Source organism: Scyliorhinus canicula, chromosome 16, assembly GCF_902713615.1.
Source record: "Scyliorhinus canicula chromosome 16, sScyCan1.1, whole genome shotgun sequence".
Taxonomy (NCBI): Eukaryota; Metazoa; Chordata; class Chondrichthyes; order Carcharhiniformes; family Scyliorhinidae; genus Scyliorhinus; species Scyliorhinus canicula.
This window is the reverse complement of record NC_052161.1, coordinates 85657761-85667013: the sequence shown is the minus strand read 5'-3', so window position 1 is coordinate 85667013 and position 9253 is coordinate 85657761. Positions and strand designations below refer to the sequence as shown.

General features: G+C 53.9%; 1 non-coding gene across 1 annotated transcript; it reads right to left on the bottom strand.

Moving 5' to 3' along the window:
- Positions 1–3265: 3265 nt before the first annotated feature.
- On the bottom strand, positions 3266–3328 carry LOC119951106. Its single transcript, XR_005457499.1, has one exon. It is a non-coding gene; the product is annotated as a U7 small nuclear RNA (small nuclear RNA).
- Positions 3329–9253: the final 5925 nt, after the last annotated feature.

Below are 9253 nucleotides of genomic sequence, written 5' to 3'. Positions count from 1 at the left end.
CATGTGGGTGTGGTTCGCCGGGCCTCCCGAACACCTCCCGCACCTGTCTTCCCCCCCAAAGAACCGGCTCATCCTGGCCCCTGTCATGTGCGCCCTATGTAGCACCTTCAACTGAATTAAGCTGAGCCGTGCGCAAGAAGAGGACGAGTTCACCCTCCCCAGGGCGTCCGCCCACGTCCCCTCGTCGATCTCCTCCCCTAGCTCCTCCTCCCACTTCGCTTTCAGCTCCTCCACCGAGGCCTCCTCCTCCTCCTGCATCACCTGATAAATTGCCGCGATCCTACCCTCGCCGACCCACGTCCCCGAGAGCACCCTATCCTGCACCCCCCCTAGGCGGCAGCAGCAGGAACTCCGCCACCTGCCGCTTAACAAACGCCCTAATCTGCTTATACCTGAAAGCATTCCCAGGGGGGAGGCCCCACTTCCCCTCCAACTCCTCTAAAGTCGCAAACTTCCCGTCGAGGAAAAGGTCCCCCATCCGCCTGATGCCTGCCCTATGCCAACTCAAAAACCCACCATCTATTCTCCCTGGTGCAAACCGGTGATTGCCCCGTATCGGGGTCCAAACTGAGGCCTTTACTTCCCCCCTATGCCGCCTCCACTGCCCCAAAATTTAGAGGGAAGCCACCACTACTGGACTCGTGGAATATCTTGCCAGGGGGAGTGGGAGCGGGGCCGTCACCAATGCCTCCAAACACGTACCCACACAGGACGCCACCTCCAACCTCTTCCATGCGGCACCCTCCCCCTCCATCACCCACCTGCGAATCATTGCCACATTCGCAGCCCAGTAATACCCACACAGGTTGGGCAATGCCAAACCGCCTGCCTCCCTTCTTCGCTCCAGGAATACCCTCCTCACTCTCGGGGTCTTCCGCGCCCACACGAACCCCAGAATACTCTTGTTCACCCGCTTGAAAAAAGCCTTCGGAATCAATATGGGGAGGCACTAGAAAAGAAACAAAAATCTCGGGAGCACCGTCATCTTAACCGACTGGACCCTACCCACCAAAGAGAGTGGCAGCGCGTCCCACCTCCTGAACTCCTCCTCCATCTGCTCCTCCAACCTCGAAAAGTTTAGCTTGTGCAGTCCCCCCAGCTCCTAGCTATCTGGACCCCAAGATATCTAAAGCTCCTCTCCGCCCTCTTCAACGGGAGCTCCCCTATCTCCCTCTCCTGGTCCCCCAGGTGCAGCACAAACAGCTCACTCTTCCCCACGTTGAGCTTGTAGCCCGAAAAGTCCCCAAACTCCCCTAGTATCTTCAACAACTCTGGCATACCCCCCCCCCCCCCCCCGGATCCGCGATGTACAACAGTAAATCATCCGCGTACAGCGACAACCGGTGCTCCTCCCCCACCCCCCGCACAATCCCCCTCCAGTTCTTCGAATCCCTCAGCGCCATGGTCAAGGGCTCAATCGCTAACGCGAAGAGCAGGGAGACAAGGGGCACCCCTGCCTCGTCCCCCGGGAAAGCCGAAAGTCCTCCGACCTCCTCCTATTCGTCACCACACTCGCTACCGGGGCACTATACAGCAACTTCACGCAGCTGATGAATCCCTCACCAAACCCGAACCTCCTCAGCACTTGAAATGAAAATGAAAATCGCTTATTGTCACGAGTAGGCTTCAATGAAGTTACTGTGATAAGCCCCTAGTTGCCACATTCCAGCGCCTGTCCGGGGAGGCTGGTACGGGAATCGAACCGTGCTGCTGGCCTGCTTTAAAAGCCAGCGATTTAGCCTAGTGAGCTAAACCAGCAATTTAGCCCAGTGAGCTAATCTACCAATTTCCCAATCTCTGCATTCTCCCACTTGCTGCTCCTTTCCTTCTTCGCCCATCTCAGCACACACTCACGGTCAACGAAGCGGTGAAAATGGACCAGCACCGCCCTAGGCGGCTCGTTCAGCCTGGGCTTCCTCAACAGCACTCGGTGGGCCCCCTCCACCTCCAAGGGTCCTTGGAACGACCCCGCGCTCATTAACGAATTCAGCATCACAACCATGTAGGCCCCCAAATCCGAACCTTCCAGCCCCTCCGGGAGGCCCAAAATCCGCAGGTTCTTCCGACGGGAGCGGTTCTCCATCCTTGCTAGCCACTTCTTCCGAAGCGCCTCGTACGACTCCACCTTCACTGCCAGGCCCAGGAATTCGTCCTCGCTCTCCGAGGCCTTTTGCTGTAGCTCCTGGATCTCTGCACCCTGAGCCGTCTGAGTCGCCATGAGCTTGTCCAGCGAGGCCTTAAACGGCTCCAGGATCTCAGCTCTCTGAAGCAGCGATGGAGCAGCTCCTGCGCCCACTGCTGCCGGTTCTCCGCCCGCCGCCATCTTGTTTTTCCTGCCTCGCACCTTTCTCTGCTCGAAAGCCGATTTTTTGACCGCCCCGCTCCTGGTCCAGTCCATCCACCGGCAGATGAGCACAGTGGATGTGTTCCCACCAGGGGAAAAGTCCAACCAGCACCGCTGCGGGCCCTTAAAAGAGCCCGAAAGTCCAAAAATAGCGGGAGCTACAGAACGTGCGGCTTAGCACCACATTGCCGCAACCGGAAGTCCCTTCCCCACTCTTTTCTCCCTGATTGCAAGCTGACATTGAACGACCGGCAGCATCACAGTCAAAACTCTCCATTCTTACCGATTCCCAAATACAATGTGATATTTAACTGCGGGAAGCATCACAGCCAAAAAGCAAAAACGCAGCTTAAAATTAAACTGCAGGAAGCATCACAGTCAAAATTGTCCACTCTCCTCTCCCTCTCCAAACGCAACCTGATTAAACTACAGTAAGAAGTCTTACAACACCAGGTTAAAGTCCAACAGGTTTGTTTCAAACACGAGCTTTCGGAGCGCAGCTCCTTCCTCAGGTGAATGTGCTCACCCCAGTCCAACGCCGGCATCTCCACATCATGATTAAAGTACGTGAAGCATTACACTGAACATTCCCCAATCTGTCGTCCCCCCCCCCCCCCCCCCATCATAAATGCTGGGGCCCGGCCAGTGACACCTATGTCCCAGGGGACGAATATCAGAGCAAACCGCAGCAGCAACACAACCTAATGTTCAAAGACGGGTGAGGCAACAGCCAAAACGCCAGCTGATGTTGAACTGCGGGAAGCATCACATATGAAAAGTCAAGAGCTGCCAACAGCGTAAACCATCTTCCAATAAGAGGAAAGACTGATGAAGACGGATACCCCGAAAGTAATTACTGTCATAGGGATAAAACGGTTCAGCGAACCGCCTGACAAATAAGATCTGACATTCACAACATTGAGCGGTTCCAGCTTCAGGAAGCCGGAACCTTCTGGACAAGTAGCAAAAGAGCTATAACCAAATTGGAAACGGTCCCCAACCTGCCTCCCAATGCAGCACCCACCCTTTCACAGTGGGGGTGACAACTCAACAACATCGGGCTATCCCACTGTCATCACCTTTTAGCTGAGGTCATTGTACATCCACCCCCCGAAATTAAACTCAAATGTCCCCTTCCCTTGCTTTATTCCCAGATTAGGTATTTAGTGTGAACGCGTTGCCTTCTGGGAGCTGCATCTCATTACACCCAGCGCCTTGCCTGATTGGTGCTAACTCCCTTGCGCCGACTGCCTCTTCCCCCTTGTTTTAGCTTTCATTTTTTCCCTTTTCCCCCCCTCTCAAACTGTTTTCCGTGGAATCCCTACAGCGCAGAAAGAGGCCATTCGGCCCATTGAGTCTGCACCGACCCTCCAAAAGGTCAGGGCCCACTCCTCCTCTATCCCCATCACCCACCTTAATCCGCACATTTTTGGACACTAAGGGGCAATTTAGGATGGCCAATCCACCTAACCTACACATCTTTGGACACTAAGAGGCATGAGCCGGCATGGTAGCACAGCGGGTAGCACTGTTGCTTTACAGCTCCAGGGTTCCAGTTCGATTGACTGGCCCGGGAGCAGGTCCTGGAAGGGGCTTCTGAGATCCCTTTTGGGGATAAAACCTTCCGTGTCTCTGATCCGCGGGTGGCGTGTGGTGCCACACCTGCAAGAAGGTGGGGCAAAATAGGCTGCTGCTGATGGTTCCGCTGCCCCCTCTACTTCCACTGGCCTTGCAACTAACCCCCCATTGGGGGAGTTATACCGGCGCCCACTGACACCTCGGCTGCTGGCGTGGAGGTGAGGGGGCACCCACATGGCCGGAAGGCTGAGAAGACAACCATCAGGGCGATTTGCCAGCGGTTAGTTTCGGATCTTTCTGACCCTCTGATTCTGACTGACCCAGTGCCCCTGGCTACTGACTCGGGTGCAGCCATTACGCCTCACTCCAGCAACACCCTCAACCCAGTGACATTTCGCCATCGGATGCCGGGCCCGGCGACAATCCTGCGTAGGCCCCTGTGGGTGGCGGTAGTGAGGTGCACAACCTCGAACCAGAGGGTGCTCTGTCCCAGCCACAAATTCTGGAGAGAAGCATTGAGGGGCCTCCAGAGATAGAGGTCTCCCCGATGTGTGACTCTCCCCCGCAAACGGCGTCACTTCTGGTTCATTCCCATCGATGTCACGCCCAGTACCCAAAAGAAAAGAGGCGGGGGGATAGTGAGGAAATCCCAGCAGCTGCCGCTTGATCCCGCCTGTCGATGATCCCAGTGGGACCGTGTCGCCCGCCGCACTCAGTGTGGTGTGGGATCTGGGCCAGGAGGGCAACTGTCCAAAGGCTGTCAGCCGGCCTGTATCGGGAGCTCAGGGTGCACATGAGGCTCTTGCAGTGGGGTGCAGGGCTCGTTCGTGCCGGACACTGTGTCGCCCTCACAACCTCTGGGGGACTCCCTGAATCTGGCACATCATAATTGAGGGTTCTTCTGTTGTTCTGCCTCTGTGGACGGTTCAGGCAGTGCCTTGGGAACCCCGGCTCCCTCCCTCCACACCACCTTCCTTTCCCCCTCTCCCCACTTTCATAATATACATTCATGTATATGATGGAGTGCGGACAGGCAGCGATTGACACACAGGATGACCAGTAAGCACACAGAACACAGCAGCCAATCACCAGACAGGACACTACCACAATAAAGCCAGAGGGCTCCAGTTTTCCCTCTCTCTAGGGATCCAGCCTCTGAGACAGTCAGAGCTCGTGAGCTAGCCAGTGCAAACACCATGTGGTAGTCAGTAAGTCTGGTCAGGTTAGCCTCAGGTCTCCAGTCAAGTCAGCATAGTGTCAACCCACAGCTGAACATGTAAAATAGTTAGATGTTAAATAAAATCGTGTTGCATCTCATCCAGTGTTGGAGGTCTGTCTCTCGCTACACTGCATCAAGTGCAGTCCACATTGACCCAGCCTGCCCAACACATCATGGTACCAGTGAGTGATGCTGCAATTTGACGGACCTACCTTGAGTGAATCAGCGTTGACCAGGAAGCAGCCATCCGGTGACATGGAAAACCTCCGCCCTCCTCCACAGCTCCGCATCGCGGCAACCTCGGTGCAATTTGGAAGATCTTCAAACAAAAGTTCCTCCTATACATCGAAGCCACCGACCTCGAGGCCACATCGGATGCCAGGAAGATCGCGCTATTCCTCTCCACAGCCGGGGACCACGCCATCCACATCTACAACTCCCTTACATTCGCTGAAGGCGAAGACAAGATGAAATTTAAAACAGTCCTGCTGAAGTTCGACAGCCACTGCGACATTGAGGTGAATGAGAGCTTTGAACGGTACGTTTTCCAGCAGAGGCTTCAGGGTAAGGATGAACCTTTTCACTCCTTTTTGACCCATCTCTGCACCCTCGCACAGTCATGTAACTATGACTCGACAGCTGATTCCATAATCTGGGATCAGATTGTTTTCGGGGTCCACTCCGATTCACTTCGCCAGCAGCTCCTAAAAGTCAAGCAGCCTCACCCTCACCCTCACCCTCACCATCGAGACGTGTGTTGTCCACGAACATGCTAACAATCGGTACTCCCACATCAGGGCAGCAGAAACGGCAAAGCTAGCCTCCCACGAGGCGGAACGGGTGCAGGCTATCGCACAAATGCAGGGCCTAAGCACGACGAGAGTGGCCATTTTGCGTGCTTTTCCCGGGCCCCTGCGCATGCGCGCCATGACCGAGAGGACAGCGAGACCAATGACCAGACTGTGGAGTCGTTCGACCGCACTGCACATGCGCGATGGCGCACGGAACACGCTGTCGTTGGCGTCTTGACATGTCCGAATTGTGGCTCCACCCATTTAAAGTGGCAATGTCCGGCAAAAGCACAACGGTGTCTACAGTGTGGCAAGCTTGGCCACTATGTAGCCCTTTGCAGGTCTGCTCCACTGCCCAGCATCCAGCGATCCCAGCCACGGCTTAGAAGTGTCTGTTCAATACAGCAGGCCATGCCAGACTCCGACCCCGACAGCCCAACAGATCCTGATGCTGAGTGTCTCAAATCCCCATTCCGGGTGGGCACATTACGTAGCATGCGCTGCCTTTCTCCAAGATAGTGAAGCACCTCCCGATCCTCAGCGTGGATCCTGATGACGAGTGGTGTGCTGTCCTCACAGTTAACAAGGCTCGCATCCGCTTCAAGCTGGACACTGACGCATCGGCGAACCTCATCTCGAAATCCGATCTCGACACCATCCGCGTCAGACCAAGCATTCTTCCACCGGCCTGCCAGCTCCTTGACTACAATGGCAATGCCATAGCTGACAGTGGCTCGTACCAACCCGGAGTGTCCAATAAGTCGATTAAAGCGACGCTGAGGTTTGAGATCGTCGGACCTGACAGAGCATCCCTGCTCGGTGCTCGGGCCTGCAAACTCCTGAACCTGGTTCAGCGAGTCCACACCATGTCATCCTCACAGGCGACGGCCTCACCTGATGAAAACTTCCAAGCTAAAATTGATGACATCATAGCGCAGTACTACAGCGTGTTCGACGGAACGGGCACACTCCCATTCCGATACAAAATCCTGCTGAAACCAAATGCCACCCCTGTGTTTCACGCACCACATCGGGTGCCGGCACCCCTCAAGGATCACCTCAAGCAGCAATTACAGGACCTCCAGGACCAGGGCATCATATCAAAGGTCACAGAGCCCACGGACTGGGTCAGCTCCATGGTCTGCATCAAGAAGCCGTCAGGGCAGCTTCGGATCTGCATCAACCCCAAGGATCTAAACCGCAACATCATGGGGTAGCATTACCCGATACCAAAACGAGAAGAGTTGACCAGCGAGATGGCTCATGTAAAATTCTTTACTAAGCTGGACGCCTCCAAGGGGTTCTGGCAAATACAGCTGGATGCATCCAGTCACAAGCTGTGCACATTCAACACCCCGTTCAGTCGCTACTGCTACAACCGGATGCCTTTTGGCATCATCTCTGCCTCAGAGGTATTTCACCGCATCATGGAACAGATGATGGAGGGTATCGAGGGAGTGCGAGTGTATGTTGACAATGTCATAATCTGGTCCACAACTCCCCAAGAACACATATCTTGCCTCAAGCAGGTATTCCAGAGAATCCATGAGCATGGTCTCCAGCTTAACAGGGCCAAGTGCTTGTTTGGTCAATCAGACATCAAATTCCTTGGTGACCACATCTCGCAGCAAGGCGCGCGGCCAGATGCTGACAAGGTTTCGGCGATCAACGCCATGAAGACCCCGGAGGACAAGAGGCGGTCCTCCGCTTTCTTGGAATAGTCAACTTCCTCGGGAAATTCATTCCCGATATGGCGTCCCACACCACAGCCCTCTGCCATCTCGTCAAAAAGTCGACGGAATTCCAATGGCTGCCCGCGCATGAAAAGGAATGGTATGAGCTGAGGGCGAAGCTCACCACAGCCCCGGTTCTGGCGTTCTTCGACCCAACCAAGGAGACCAAGATATCCACTGATGCAAGCCAGGACAGCATTGGGGTGGTGCTCCTCCAACGGGATGACTCCTTGTCCTGGGTTCCAGTGCCTTATGCCTCCAGAGCCATGATGCCCACTGAGTAACGGTATGCTCAGATTGAGAAAGAATGTCTGGGCCTCTTAACGGGAATCGACAAGTTTCACGACTATGTTTATGGCCTCCCAAAATTCACGGTAGAGACGGACCATAGGCCACGAGTCCGCATTGTAGCCACCTGGGGTGGCCACATCCCGATTCCAAAATGGATGCCCGCAAAGAATACAGGGAAAATTGGCCAGCCACAGGAAAAACAAGCAGGTGCAAGGTTTCCTGTGTATTAAGGTTTGCAGAACCCAGACAGAACCGAAACCAATAGCCATCTATATACTAATGAGCGATCCCCAGGAACAATTAGAAACATTGAAGCAATCGGGACCAAGACAGACTCCCCGGCGCCAGCGGGAGCCAGGACAAAGGCAGGCCAACGGACACATAGGGTCCGCCCAACGATCAGGGAACAACTCCAGTATTGGAGAAATCGATAGAAACGATTGGGACATGGTCCAATTGATTGGGACCAAGTCCGGGGTCCGCCCACAAGGTGTTCACAACCCCTGGGAACTAGAAAATTGGGTTCCCAAGTTCAGTTCGCTCTCTTGGCAGTTCTCGAAGAACTCTTGACCGTGACTCTCAGCAAGGAGAGATCAGCCTAGCAGCTGCACCAACCAAGTAAGTCTCCAGTCAACGCACGCTACGTGGTAGACGCTCCTAGCTACTATTCTATACCAGCTTGAAGCCAGCAGATTCAGACCTGGACAAAGGCCATTGTTCCTCTGACCTGGTGGCCCATTTGAAAGCTAAGTATAGGCCTTTAGTAGCAGTGATAGTTTAGTAAGTAGAGTTTTATGCATGAGTATTGATTGACTGTGTGTATAATAAATGTGTTTTAATTTGAAACTTACTAACTGGTGTATTGAGTTATTGATCAGCACTTGGCTTTGAACCTCGTGGTGGTATCAGAAAGATACCTGGCGACTGTAGAGCAAAGGTTATTAAAACAGAGCAATTAAGTAAAAGCATAACGAGCAACATTTATGGGCGAACTCTGACGGGACTCGACTTAGAAGTGGCCCCCCACTCCGAGAGAACCCAAAAATTTGAATTAGAATCCAATTGGGAACAGAAATAACCACAAGTGTTCGAGCAGTTCTGATCAACCCTCCAGAATTCGGAAGTGTGTTAATGCATGCGTACTAACAGGGACATAAGGTAAACCTGATAGATTTTGTTGCGAAAAACTGTCGGGAGTTTGTATTCCGGAAATTAGCGAAAGCCGTACCCGTGTTTCAGCACCGCCTTATTACCCCTTGTTCCAAATTAAAAGAGAACTCAGATAGGAGAAATGGCA